Below are 15,672 nucleotides of genomic sequence, written 5' to 3'. Positions count from 1 at the left end.
TGTATGAAAGGCTCTTTTCATCTTGGAAAAGTTCCCAGAAGAAACAACAAGACAAAGAGTTAGTTGAGGCTTGTCTCAAAATAACTGAAATTCTGCTACTTGTGGATTCTTCTCTGCAGCTTTTAGCAAAGAAGAATGTACTGTGAGTAGTGACTCCTTCTGACTTTCCTCCCACAGAATAAGATTTATATTAATTGATCAAAGTTTTTACCCTTAATCACAAGTTCTTAAAGTTGTTGGTTTGTTTTCCTCAATTCATGTGTTTCCATTACATTCTCCATATGAAAAAGTCATCATAGTTTTTCTACCGTGGGAATGTCTTGTTGCTTAAAACAGACATTAATGGCAATTTGATTAAAAGGAAACCTCAGAAAAGTCAAAAGGACTGTGGGAAAGAGTGTTAATACTCTTTGAGGTTAAAAAAATATAACTATGTTGTATTGACACACTTCAAGGACTAATGTAAAAATTCTTCCTTTGGCTGTTCATGTGAAACGGACATGTAATCCAATCCCAAAGGTTTCTGTACTCAAGAGACATTTCCTTAAATGATTGGTTATGAAATTTTCCTGGGGAGGGATAGTAAAAATATTCTTCCCAGTTGTCCTGGACTATTCTCACTTGTCCCCTTATATTCAACACTTGAAGTACCAGAGAGTTTATATATTGGCTAAAGTCTATGGGTGTGGAGAAAGGAAGGGGGAGAACCCAAATGGGGCTGAATAAAGTACTTGCTAAGGACCTAGATTCTGCTTAGTCTCTAACGATCCCCTTAATTATACTAGATCAGAGACTCTTTGGGGGTATGACTAATTTCCTCCATCTCAGCTCATTGCCACTGAGCCTCTACAAAGGTCTTATGATGAAATGCAGGAGTTTCTATTCTTGAGAGATTTTGCTTGACCTACTCATGGATTCTTTCCTCACACTGTCTTCTCACCCCCATAGCCAGTTTCTCTCCAAGTTGACGGACATAAGTAGTATTCCTCAGGATCTTGTCAGTTTCCTTTTTGTTTCTTTGATGAGACTGCTGGGAAAGAAGCCTGGTCCCCTCTGGTTCTTTGACTTCTATTATCAAAAAATAAAATTTTTGAAATTTATGGCCTAATCTTGTTCTGTGATTGGTTTCTGCTGGTGAATTCTTAGCTTTGCTGATCAAGATTAATTTTCTTTGGGTTTGGGGCATGAGATTCTAGTCCACTACATCACTATGCTGTCTTCACTTGCAAATATTCCAACTTTATTCTTCCCATGCAGGAAACCTTGATGGAGAATTCAGGCTTTGGGGAAGAGTGAAGTAGGGGATACAAAAGAGAACCCTGAGCCAGTGATAATCTACCTGGACCATAGTTCTTGAATAAAGTGATAAACTGGGGCATTTCATTACCTTACTTACCTTGTTTCTTACATAGAAGAGGAAGAGTAAAACCAAGTTCATGTGTGAGAACCTTTAGAACTCTCCCCATCAGCAACATATTTTGGTACACTTGGGTCAAATCTACATTATTTAAACAAAGGAAAAGACAGTTATGAGCAATTATCAGTTGAGTCTAGGCAATGAACGAGCTATCTGCTAATTATCAGCCTTAGCTATTTCCTTTGACTAAATCCATTGGATAATTGCCCAACACACTTCTCACTTAGCTTGCCATGGATTTCCAAAGAATTAGAATCTAATTTACAATTTAAAAGTCTGATGTTATACACACACATGCAAATGCATACAAAGAGAAAGAAAGAGACTTTGAAACTGGGAAAACAAGTGAATCTTTATACAATATTACTTCTTCAAAAGATAAATTTTATCCTAATTCCTTGCTTAATGATATATAAAATATAATTTATAAAGAACTCGACCTGTAAAACTATTAAATTAGGAAATTATTAGCATGCTAGAAGCCTTGTTTAATTTCTAAAAGAATTCTAAAGATCTTTTTAGCGTGTAATTTTTTATTTTCAGGTCAATAAAAGGATAGTATTGACAGAAGAAAATTCAAAGAATTAGCATTGTATTTTGAAGGCCCATTAAAAAATAAGACTTTAACTTAATTCTACGGGGCAAAAATAATAAATATAAATATAGTCATAACTCTGGGCAAAATACCACACAAGTGGCTCCTGAACCAGTAACCCCACACAGAAAAGGGGTTACTAAATTTAACCAGGAGTTTGACTAACTACAGTTTTTTATTCTTTAAACTTGCCAGTAGCCGTTTGCAAAACCATCTGTATCAGCAAAAATAAATAAATGTTTGCAATTGTTTTTAGGACCTATTTAGTAAAACTTCTAAATTCGCAGGTATCAAAGAACTTAACATCATTCATTGCATAAGTTAATGAAAACACCCGAAAGCTTTAAAATTGCTAATTAGAGCCCAGTGGCCCTTCAAAGATATTTAACACCTAGTGACCTGTGGAAAACCTGTCCTATTTGGTCTACAAGTATTTATTAAACACCTATTTTATAGCACGTACTTAAGATTTAGTTTCTCCAATAATACCTACATTTCTTTCTCATATTAATGTTCTGTTCTTAATGTCAACAAAAAAATCATTCACTAAAAAATTTTTTAGGACCTGCTCTCTTTTTTCCTTACAATATTCACAATCAAACTTGGAAAGTAAAAACATAATAAAACAATTAAGAAAATTTATATGATCTAAATGAGTGATATACAATATACATTTTACTGTTACCATTATAAAATGTCACATTCTTCTTAAAATAACAACTTAGATTTAAAGTAGGTGCTCACTCTCCATTAGACTGTGTCTTTTGGTTTTCATATAGTTGTTGATGGTATCAACAAACATTTTCTGTAAATTACACATTTTTCGTGAATTTTCTGGATAATTGGAAATTAAGTATTTAACTTTTCAGTGGATATGCAGTTTTGTATTTTGAAGGTCACCATTGCCTAAAGGGTTTATGGCAAATATTAAAGTGTTACCAAGCAATAAAATATAAATAAGTAGCTACAGATATGCACCATACAATAATGGCAAAACCATCGGAGGAGAAGTATTCAGATTGTACCGTATGGACCGACATGAAGACTGCTCTGCCTATAATTGCCTGTATGTATTTCATGTAAACCTAACCTATGATTTCCTACAGTTCATCTTAATCCTGGCACACTAACAGGGGGCCTGGCAGCTTCCTGCCTCTTGCAGGCAATAGCATGGCCCAGGGCATAACTGGCAGGTCCTTTAAGTGGTTGATAGGGCAGTGAATTTGAACACTTCTCTACCACCACCAGAGAGAGCAAGAGTCTGCTGTCTCTAGATGCACCTTCAATCACTCTGCATACTGTCATTTAAAGAGAAGTGTGAATTGAAATGCAATGGGATAGGTTAGGAGAAGAGAAACAGGCTGTTGCTGGATGTCTTTTAGACTTAATCACATGTTAAAAAGAATCTTCACCACATACAGGTCTCACACATTCCTTAATGAGACCATTGCAGAAACTAGAAATGAAAAGTGGGCACTCTAACAAACCAATGCTGGATTATTTTAAGGCAGCTATATATAGCAATGCTTATTTAGAAAATTAAAACTCGGAGACAAATGCTAAGCCAGTCAGGAAACCAGGACAATTGGTAGAAACTGGGACTTTCTAGGCAAACCGGAACATATAACTTTATCTCTTATTTAACACTATTATCACAAACTCTTCCAGGCCTTCTAGTGTTTAGCCCCTAAAGACTATTTTGGAAGCCCTGGCAATACCCTGTGTGATCCCTTCCTTCTTGGTCACAGGACCTCTAGAGCTCAGATTATACCTCGGCCCTTGAGATGAACATGTTCCTATATGTACAAGGACCTTTGGTTACAGATGACAGAAACTCAACTTGAGCTAGCTTAAGCAAAAATCAACAAAAACAGCAGCAGCTGCAATTACAGCAAATGATGTTTACCGGAAATTTATTGCTGCAGCTTGCAGAATTAAAGATGAGGAGCCAGGTGTCAGGACACTAGGAGTCACAGCAGCATCAGGGCCCTCAGAGACTAAAACCAAGAATCCAATGCCACCAGGTGTGTGTGCGTCCCTCTCATTTTTGCATCTTTCTGTGCATTGGATTTGTTTCCCCCAATGTGAACCAGCTTCTTCCACATGGCTGGTATCATGGCCTATGGCAGCTGCTGGGTCACATCCCCCCAGCTTCACTACAAAAAAAGAACCTTCTTCTATTAATTTAAATCTCACAGATAAATCTAGTTTAAAGGTAGAATACCTAATTATATTAAAAGTCAATGTTACCATTAAATGACAGTAAACACACACTTTTTCTGTACCTTGGAATCATACAGATGTTCATAGCTATAGGACCTCAAAGGGAGTTGTTTTATTTCCTCCACATGTTATGGAAGCTGTAAAATAAGGTAATAAACTAAACAAGGTGCAAATAAATAGATCTCCAGAACCAGGGTTCAGAGACTGGCCTTGTTTCCCACCATTCTCATGCTGACCTTAGGGATTTAAAACAAAAGAGCGAGGATTCAGGACAAACACAGAGTTGATTGGTTTCTATATTCTCTGTCTTTCTGAGGATTGTTTATATACACATGCGTGTGTGTGTTTTATAAATGTGCTCTGTAGGATTTTATTGCTGTATTGAAAATTAATTCTTACCCACAATTTTACTAAATAAATACTTTCTTCACAGTTCAAAAGCGTTTTACACACTGGAAAAAGAACAAAGAGAGGAAGCTGGCTATTGAGGCATAGCAAAAGAAAAAGCATGTTTTATAGGCTTTGAGGCTAATTGAATCATATAATCTAACTATATGGTTAAGCCTGGTTTCCCATTCAAACAACACTGCTAATGTATCCCCTTTCCCTGTCTGTTCTATAGAGTATGTATACTCTAGATATGGTACTTTTAGAAGTCTTGGCAGAAATTATGTCAACAATAAAGCACTGGCTGATTTCCTGGAAAAGGAAAGGTTAAACACACACACACACACACACACACACACACACACACACACACACACACACACACACACATTCCTCTTAACTTTGCAGCCTTCTTCCCCAAATAATTTGCTTGCTTAAGAAAAGTGTTTGACCTTAATTAGTATATTGATAAAACTGTTCTTTCAAGTGGAATTAGCTCTTTGTGAAATTCAAGGCTACTCTGGAAAATGCACAGATATTCTCAAGTAGCAATTACATATAAAGCAAAAATTCATTCTAATAACAAATTACATTTGCGATCAAATTTTTTAATTTGAGCACTTTTTTTTATCTTGTCATATTTGGTTACTATTTACAACATCTTGACCCTGAGTCCCAGTGCCACCATTTAGTTGATAAGTAACCTTGGGCAAGTTAGTTAATTTCTAAATTTTTCCCCCTGAATGACAGTAACATTAGCTTCTTTAGAGAGTTGCTACCAAGAGTAAATAAGGTGATATACGGATAAGCCCTTGATATAGACCTGGCATAAAGTAATGTTCAATAAATTTCTCAATAGGCTTTACCGTAGGTTGAAGTCTGTAGCTCAAAAGATAGCTATCAAAATTTTATGTAAAGTGAGTCATGATGGCACAAAAATAATCAGATCTTTCTCATTCTTGTGGGACCCTACGGGGTTCTGATAATACAATGATTAAAACAACATTTATCAAAGAAACAGAATACCTCCCTGTACCTTTCTATTTTCATCCATAGTCCAAATATTTTTCTTTTTAGAAGGGAGCATCTTTCAGTTTCATAGGAGTATAATAAAGTTATATGACAACATAGGTTATCTCCTGGACCTAGGTAATCTGCTTCTCTATTTCAGTTTGCTTTGGATGGTTCATTGGTCTAGCCATTTCACGAGCTGAAATTGCTAATTCATTTCATCCCTGTGATTCACAGTGGCCCACAAGGGTAGTATCACTGTGTTAAAAGGGATTGTAAGGTAATTCATCACATCTACCTGCTTGAAGTTTGATTCTTGCTTTTGGTTTGTGAGGTACAGTCTTTAAATGCTGGCCCATTCTTTCTGCTTAGATGGTAAAGCTCATGGAAAGGACTGAATATAACTCACCTTTGAATCTTCAAAATTAGCTTGGCTCCTAGAATGCGAATCTTAATATGTGGTTGTTGATCTGAGCTGCAATATATGATATCTCAGTCCTCCTTATCTTTTCTCTTGCCTCCAGGACTTGGTGTCATCGACAAGTGTGGCACAAAGATAGTGTTAAACTCACTATCACACAGGACAATCTTTAATCAACACATAGAGATTTGAGATGTATTCTTCTTTCCCTTCCCTTCTTTCAAATAATGGCATGTAAGGATTTCTGTGGTTAAATTATAGCCTTAAATCAGCCCTTCAGCCACCAGAGAATTGAATCAAATCTTCCATAAGCAAGGAAGCTTTTCATGTGGGAAGTCTCATTCCCATGGGATCTTTTGTACCACTGTTCACATTTAAACAATATATCTAGGCGGGGGAAAGAATGTGGGAAAAATATAATAAGTTTTTCTTGTGTGTTTGTATAATTGCTACTTTTTGGCCACAAGAAGTCATATGTAATCAATGGCTTTGTGTTTTTTGGCACTTGGTCCCAAGCCAGGTTGAAAAATAGCTCCTCTCCCACTGAGGATCGTCCCAAGGCGTTCGTGTCTCCTTTGTGTTGTGAGAACCACATCCCAGGATGTTTCCCTTGTTCTGAACTAAGGAAAGTGGACGTGCAGACCTGAGCACTGTGGCCTGGTCATTAACACTCCCCAGCTGTCTCAAGACGTGGGAGCTCAAAATAAAAGTGACGTGAAACATCCCCAGACCTAAAAAGTCACTCTACTAACAGTGGGGCATGAGAGAGGAAAGAACTTTCTGTGACTCCAAGCTATAGCTTAAGTGTCAAGGGAAGAGCACTTCCTGATGTTATTTCTACGAAACTGGTGAGGGGAGAACTTGGCCTCTGCTTTCCCCAGAGGTCCAGGTGTGGGAGCAGCTGTGTGAGCATGTGACCTTTGTGTGGGCTTTGCCCTTTGCGTCATTATCAGCCAGGGTCTGGGACCGGAAGAAGACTCTACTTCAGACAGAAGCATTTTGTGCAATTATTATTTTCCCATCCAAATTTAGGTCAAGAGATTGGTTAATTTTTTATGGGAATCAAAATAAAATTAAGATTGGTTGTTAGAGTTGTCAAAGTAGCCAAAATGACTGCATCCTTATCAGGATAATTTTATTATGTAGATTAAACTGATTTGTTCTTTATAAAAGGACTAATGAGATCAGTGTGTAACAGGACTTGAAATATTCAAACTCCACTTATCCAGATCTAGGGTATGTGTAAAGGGACCTAAAGCCCGTGTGTCTTTTTAATCTATTTTTATCTAAATTAAAATCAAATAAAATCAAGTTCATTGCAGACCAGATAGAAATTAGAGGTGAGTCTAGAAACTGAGTCACCTCTCGGCTATACATGTTCAAGAATCACTGGGCTATCTGATTTATAATATACCAGGTCTTGGAATAATACATACATACATACATACATACATACATGTGTATATTTCCCCTTAAAATGTTTTTTAAAAGGAGAGAAGATAGTGAGTGTCATGAAAAGACCATGAGCTTAGGAATCAAAGCTAAGTTTGGATCCCAGCTGTGCTACCAGCTAGCTGTGATGTTGGTCAAGTAATTTTATCTTCCGTAGCCCAAACCTCCAAGTCAGCAATACCTACCTCATCGAGTTGCAAAGAGTAAGTGATAATGTATATGTAAAAGACCTTCAGTGTCTATATACATGGTAGCAGCCCAATTAAAGTCAATTTCCTTCCTTACTAGGCAATTCAAGGTATTCAAGATAGTAAATATTTCTCAAATATTAGGCACCTATTTATTATACCTTAAATTGTGTGAGTTGTATTTTGAACTAGGCCAGCTGTCCCATATTTTGGGGTTTCATTCTAGTGAGTCCACCACTGATTCATCAGATTTAAAATCCATTATAACAGCAAGTCATCCTTCAAAATGAGTTACAGTTTCTAACTGAAAACTAAGTAATATTTAGAGACCTTAAATACTGAAAAATTATGGTATAGCATCCCCCTTACCACTCAGTCATTTATTCAGTCATCATTTAACAAATATTTATTGATTACTTACAATGTGTCAGGCACTGTTCTAGGCACTGATAGAGAAGTAATCCAAAAAGACAATAAACTCTACTGATATGAAGTTTATATTTTTGTGCAGGAAATAAATAACATAATAAATGTTGTATCAAAGGTGATATGTGCTTTGGAAAAAAATAGAGAGTTGGGTAAGATAGATGGGCTGCTGGGGCCAAGGACAAAGTTTGAAATTGTAAATAGGCCCCTCAACATACTCCTCAATGTGAGAAGTGAAGAAAACAAGGAAATAAGAGAGAGAGCCATATAAATACTACAGGGAGAATCTTTCAGGCAAAGGGAATGGCCAGTGCGAAGTCCCTGAGGTAGGCGTGCATTTGCTGTGTTTGAGGTAAAGCAAAGAGGCCAGTATGGTTGGGATGGAGTGAGAGAGAGAAAGAGTACTAAGAGATGACCTCAAAAATGTAATGAGGGCCAGGTCTTATTGACCTTGTATTTATTGTAAGGACTTTGATTTATTCTCCATGAAATATGGAGTCACTGCAGCATTTTGGGCAGGAGAGTAACAGAAACTGACTTACATGCTAACAGGACCACTGTGGCTGCTCTGCTGAAAATAAATTGTGGGGCAGCCAGAGTGGAGGCTGAGAGATCGGCTAGAAGGCTATTGTAATAGTTCCAGTGAGAGATGATGATTGAACCAGGCTGGTAAGAGTGGAAGTGGTAAGAGATGGTCAGATTCTGGGTGTACGTTGGAATTAGAGGAGCCAACAAGACTTCATGACAGGTTGGAAATAGAGGAGTCAAGAACGCTTTCAATGTTTTTGGCCGATCAACTGAAAGGATATGGAGCTACCGTCAACTGAGATAAATAAGACTACGGCAGAGGAGATTTGGAGGTGGAAAGAACATTTGGGCACATTTGAGATTTTTATTAGACATCCAAGTTGAACTGCTAGATAAACGGTTGGCTATATGTCAGAATTCAGAAAGGAGGTTTAAGGTCAAGATCCATATATATATTTGAACATTGTCACCATAGAGCTGATGAATAAATTCAGGTGGTACACCAAACCCACAACACCACTTCTCATTATTTTGTGGAATTTATATATAACACAATTAGTAATCTCTTCTTCTGCATCAGGTTAGCCTTAAAATAGTCCAGCAATTCCTGTCATACACTTGAATCTTTTGGACTCTGCTTAAAATGTGGATATTTTACTTATATTTAAAGCTATCAATCTAAAGTAAATCACTAAGGATTAGAAAATTAGGGAGAAGTGGGGAAAGAAATGGCCAGTGAGGGAGAAGGAAAACCAGGAGGTTGCTGTGTCCTGAAAGCCAAGCAAAAAGGAGTTTTCAGAAGACAAGAGTGATCAGCTGTGCGTAATGCTGCTGACATGTCAAACAAAATGAGACCTAAGAATAAAAATTGGATTTAGCAACATGGAGACCATTGGTAACTTTTCAAACACACCATAAAAAATTCAAGTAAAAGAATATATATTATAAATTAAGGAAGACCAACAAAATTCTGCATTTGACATTGACTACTTTGATTTCTTTTTTAAATTATTATTTTTAAAACAGGAGGTAGGTAGTCCATTTGTTAGTGGCTAAGAAACATACTCAGTCTGGGTTTTAGATAATCTAACACTGGAATGATTAACCCATTAAATTACTCACCATGCTGAATTTAAAATGTCAAAGTAGGGACTTTGTACCAGTAGCACCATCTTTACTTACACAAAATCCCTTAGTAGTTACAACTTCAAATAATTTTTGAATAGAAATTTTGAATGTATCAGAAATATATCTCTAGACCTCAGGCAAAGGTCCATTATTTTTTGAACTACATTAGATACAACAATTTCAAATCTTAAATAATATTAATTACGTGTTGGAGTTTATTAGAAATTCATTTGTCCTCTAATGAGTACATACTTAGAGTGCCATCTACTGTTTGGTAGTAAGATCATAACTTACTGGCAAATTAGGATAAAGAAATAAAATGCAGTTATCTTTCTTATCAGTAATCCCCTTCTGGAAATCAGACATTCTATGTGACAACACTAACACATGATTCAAACCATCATCTTGGACCACCGGGTCTTGATTGGTGTTTCCAATTGTCCTTCCAGGGAGGAATTTTGCAGCTTTCTGGTTGAAAGGAAGCTGTGTGTGTGTGTGTAACACACTCATGCATTTCTCTCTACTACCTTTTTATTTAGGTTAGGGTGTGGGGACATTGTGGGTATTTGGGAAGAGGGGAAGGAGGGTTTCATTGTCTTTGAAGTGAGAGCTTCTTTTTACTTCTATTGCCTCTGAGAGCTTTGTAACTGGAGGCTTGACCACCAGCCATGACCTGCCAACTGTAAAACCTGGAGATGGTGAACGATCCCCAAGCCACAGCCTTTTTGTCTCTGGGGAACTGCCTTCTTCGGAGAGAAGAAGGTGGGGAGATATGAGTTGACTGTTAGTTTCTTATATATAATTATAAATATATATATAATATATATATCCACTAGGATAAACTACAAATATCTGTTAACATAACTTATTCAAATTTAAACCAAGCAGTGGCATCCACTATGCCGAGACCTATGGTACGTGATGCGGATAATGTCAGCTGGAAAAGACTCAGCTCCTGTGCCTCGGGAGCTCACAGAGTAATGGGGAGGCAAACACTTGCCTCATGTGCAGTGTAACAAGTATGTGGGAACAAAGAAGAATCGGAGTGTAGGGAAAGGAGTGATTAAATGCAAATGGGTATTTTGAAAGTGCCTGGTAAGCAGAACCTTGAAAGCCAGCCAAGACATCAGCAAATGAAGATGAAAAAATGGACCTACCAGGAAAGGACAAAAGAGAAGCAAAATTATGGCAATAAAGGAATGAACAGTATTTTTAGAAAACAGCAAATAATTCTGTGTGGGTAGAGAGTTCAGATGTCAATTTATAGAAGGTTAAAGAGATTATTCTGTTTGTGCTGGTGAAGCATGGAGGATTTTGAGAAAAGGAACAACATGATCAGATAGATGTACTTAAGGAAGTCAACCCCGGCAGGAAATAGTTGAACTGGCGTTGGATAAGGCAACCAAGAGTAGAAGTCTGCAGGATCCATTGTGGGCCCCAGGCTAGGGTGATATCAGTGGGTATAAAGTGGAGAAGCTGAGGCAGGAGATACTCTGAATATAGAACGGACAGAAAGAGGCACAGAGGTGATTCTAGGATTTTCATCTAGATACTTAAGAGAGCTGTGGTGCCATTGACCAAGATCAGGAACACAAAAGTCTAGAGAAGGACAATAATATTGGAAGTTTCTTAGGAATGTCCATGTGATGTTGACAATGGGCAGAGGAGAAAAGAATGAAAAAGAGAGAAACCAGGGATAAAGTTGAAAATTTAATAGTAATTTATTCAGGAGAAATTGTGAGCACAGAGAAACTACAAAGAAGAATGTAAAGTGAGAAGAGGAGAGAAAAACAAGGATTAGAAATGTCCGAATTTAAGATAGAAATGTCTTGTTTCAAAGTAATGGCATGAACTTGGCATTTCTGCCTTCTCTCCCTGGAAGGCATCCAAAAGCAACGAAGAAAAAGAGACTCAGAAACACTAGCGCTGTTTTGGGCAAGACTAGGAGACAGTTAAATGTCAAACGGTAAAACAGGTGAAAGGGCTTTCAGAAGCAATGGGGACCAAGCAGGCAAATGCCCCCAGAAAAAGCAAAGAGATTTTCCAATGCTGCAGCTGGATAGCTAGAAAGATCCAGAATAAATGTACATTTCCTGAAGCAGAGCTGCACACCCTAAGGTACAAATACTATATCCCTGGTGGGCATCACTAGGAAAAAGCAACACGTATGAACTGCAGGAGCTCGTTTGGTTCCAAATATTGGTGCAGCCAAAGCCAAGAGAGGACTCACATAAAGGGGTGGTTTATAACGCAGCAGCCTGTATCTGTAGCAGTGGAAGATAAACTTTACCTTGTTAAACAAAACAAACAAACAAATCTTATTGGTGTCTATCCAGCTATTCTGCCACAAAGCCTGGGGCTTCCCTTGCTCCCCAAATTCCTGCAAATAGCTAGAGAAAATTATCCGTTTCATCAATTAAATGAAAATCTGTTCAAAACTCGTGTAGAGATAGTAGCAGGAGAGCCCTAGCCAGTTTTGCTCAGTGGTTAGTTTGTCGGCCCCTGGACTGAAGGGTTCTGGGTTCAATTCTGGCCAAGGGCACGCACACCTCAGTTGCAGACTCGGTCTCTGGCCCCAGTCAGGGCACATGCAGGAGGCAGACAATCGGTGTGTCTCATCATATCGATGTTTCTCTCTCTCTCTTCTACTTTCTCTGAAAAGCAATAGAAAAAATATCCTCGGGTGAGGATTTAAAAAAATAAAATAGATACCAGCAGGAGAAAAAGAGGAAGGAGAAAAAGAAAGGAACAGGAGAATCAACTGACAAGTTAGGGGCACTGACTAGAATAACATCATCAAGGAGTAAATAAAAATTATCACCTAATATTAATATATAAATGAAAAAAAATAAGCAATTGCCTCTAAGGAGCAAGAATAAGGAACAGAGATTTAGAAGCTCAACAAAGATTTTGTGAGAAAATAGATAGAATATAAACTGGGAGAAATCAGAAAAGAGAAAACAGAAAATCATTCACCGAACACAAGTGAGTTAGAAGAAGCACAGGGAGATATAGATGGTGCTGAAAATGCAGAGAGGGACCCAGAAGATAAAAATTAAGGGGAGCCCACAAAATGAAATGGAAATGAAGAGTTAAAATGAGAAAAAAATAATAGAAATGGACAATAGTCAGAGACAGGTGACATATACATCCTTGAAATTTTCATCTAAAATAAATTTCAATAAAATAACAATATATATTTGAAGCTATGTTCAAGAGAACTTTCCTAAAATATTAGAAGATAAAAAATTCAGGGAAATTTGTTCCAGAGCAGTCAACATCATGAAATAGCCTGATAAAGTTTCAGGTTTCAAATGATCTTAGGAATGCAGACATAATTATATGAGGAGTGGTGTGTAGGGGTTATTTAATGGCTTCTAACGTTTGAACAAAAATAATCACTGATAATAATAAAAATACTAATGACCAAAATGTATTAAATATCCTAGCTAAAACGAACAAGTTCTGAGGAGTGACATCAAAGGAATGGCAGCATGAGAGGTCCTCTTGGTTTCCCCCCTTAAAGTTTCAACAACTTGAAGGACTATAATTCAACAAAGGATGTGCTGTTCAACACAGAAACATGTCTGAGAGATCTGCACAATGTAACATCTGAAGGTGGGTAAGTGGGAGCGAACCAGAGAGGTGGGAAGAGAAAAGAACTGACTGTGCCAAGGACACAGCCCGGGTGTGAGCGTGGGCTTGCAGAGCACATTAGTCTGCAAACCTGAGAACTGGTACTACAGAAACATTTTCTCACTGAGCAACAGGCACACTCTGTGATTAACCCCAGAGTCAGGTAGAAATACAGAGGGGAGGCTGCTGAGGTTTGCAAGTTATCACTAGTGGGAGAGCAAAGTAGCAAAGGCGACAGCTAGCTTCCCTCAGCTCACCCCACCCCACCCACCACAGCCGCACTGCGGGCAGCAGCTCGCTGCATGGCATAGCACCGGGATTTCTCGGATTTGGAGCCCATCACCCACCGCAGTCCCACGCTGGGTTGGTCTCCTGAGACCGAGGTGACCTGAACACAGAGGAGACATTAACCTTCCCAGAGAAAAAAGAACATTTTCTACCACCCCACAGGGATCTGAAAAGCAAGAGCAGTGCAAGAGAAATAAAAAACTTGTGCTTCAGCACCATTTACTAGAAGACAATAGAAAAACTTCCTAGCAAACTACTAGAGAAATGCCACTCACGCATAGATGCCTAGACCATCACTACATTGTAATCCAGCAATTTCATTTATAGAAATCTATTCCAGGAACTTCCACCTATATCATTACAAATTTATACACAAAGTTATTAGGGTTTATTACCTTACATAAAAATGTTTGGCAATAAGGAATTGCTAAGTAAATTATGGTCTGTCAACTTAAAGTAATTTTAACAATAAGTTGAAAGACTTTGTAATCATACAAACAACAACAACAAATCTCATTCTAGCCTAAATACTTCTCCCCTTATGCTTGCCTACCTCAGAACACATAAATTCTATCACAACACAAACCACTCTCTACTGAGGTTTGCCTGTCTCCCATCTGAACTCTGAGCTCTGTGTCCCACTCGTCCTTCTTTGGTATTCCTAAAGTGTAGACCAGGGCCTGGCTTGTGGAACGCAGTACATGTGTACAAATGGATGAATAAAAGGATTTCTCTGTGTATTGTGTTTGTTCATATAGGGAATCACAAAATAAGAAGTGATACAAAGATATTTTTTACTATAAATATGAATGAATGATTCTTCAGAAGCAACACTTAACACTCATCTTTAAAGGAAGAAAGTTGAATATTTGCTTTGAGAGTGGTTCATTTGTATTCCTCCAAAGACAAGCAAACATTTCCTCTTCCTGGGAGAGTTATTTCTCTCTTATCCTCTCTCTTTAAGTTTTATTTTATTTTGAAAGAACACAACATGAGATCTGCTGTCTTAACAAATATTAAAGTGTACAAAACACCAGTGTCAACTATAGGTACAACGTTGTATAACAGATCTGTAGAGTTCATTCATCTTGCTTAACTGAAACTTTATGCCCATTGATTAGAAAGGAGAAAAATATATTAAATGAGCATATTTTAATTTTATTGAAAAAATATTTTTCGAAACTTCTGTGCCATATATTGAACTAGGTGAATCACCTTCCACTTTTACTACCATCCTCTCTCCCTCTCTCCTTCCCTCCCTCCCTCCCTCCCTCTCTCCCTCCCCCTCTCTCTCAAGATTGAGGCAGGCAGTTGTCAGCTCTAATCAAAATTGTACTGTAACAACACAAAGTATACAAAATGTTTTATTATCATAAGGCTGCAACTATTATATGTGGGCAGAGACTGGAAAAGTAACATGAAATGCAGTTCAGTTACATCTACTGAGCACGTACTGTGACCTACCCATTGTTCTGGATGTGATTACAAAGAAGGAACAGTTCCTTTCCTGGAGGAGTCCACAGTCTCACAGCATTTACTCAGATTGCTCTAATCTCCTTTGATGTGTAACTGTTGTGCCACTTGCTCTGTCCCCAGCTGGAAGGACACCAACATGCCACAGGAGTCAAACTGCTCAGGCTTTGGTGGCCCATCAGAATTTATGAGCTTCTAGGGAACTACTGTGGAGAATATAGATTTTATTATTAGTGAGAACTAAGATTGTTACTGGGGTGGAGAGGAGAAGAGTTTTTGGTATGTATGGTTACCAAAAAAGTCAGCACAACAACTGCACAGGTCCTATGCAAAGAGCCAGGGTATGGCAAACTGACCACTTCACCTGTAGTTCTGGATGGTTCCTGGGGTCTGGCCCCCTTCTTCAGGCACTGCATTGATATTTGTTTATAGCCATCCGTTCCCATATCCAAGAAGAGCACAGCTTTTACTTCTAGAACCAGTCCCAGGAAGGGCTGGG

This window comes from Miniopterus natalensis, chromosome 2 (assembly GCF_054644295.1).
Source record: "Miniopterus natalensis isolate mMinNat1 chromosome 2, mMinNat1.hap1, whole genome shotgun sequence".
Lineage (NCBI taxonomy): Eukaryota > Metazoa > Chordata > Mammalia > Chiroptera > Miniopteridae > Miniopterus > Miniopterus natalensis.
The sequence above is the reverse complement of the archived record's forward strand: the minus strand, read 5'-3'. Positions refer to the sequence as shown.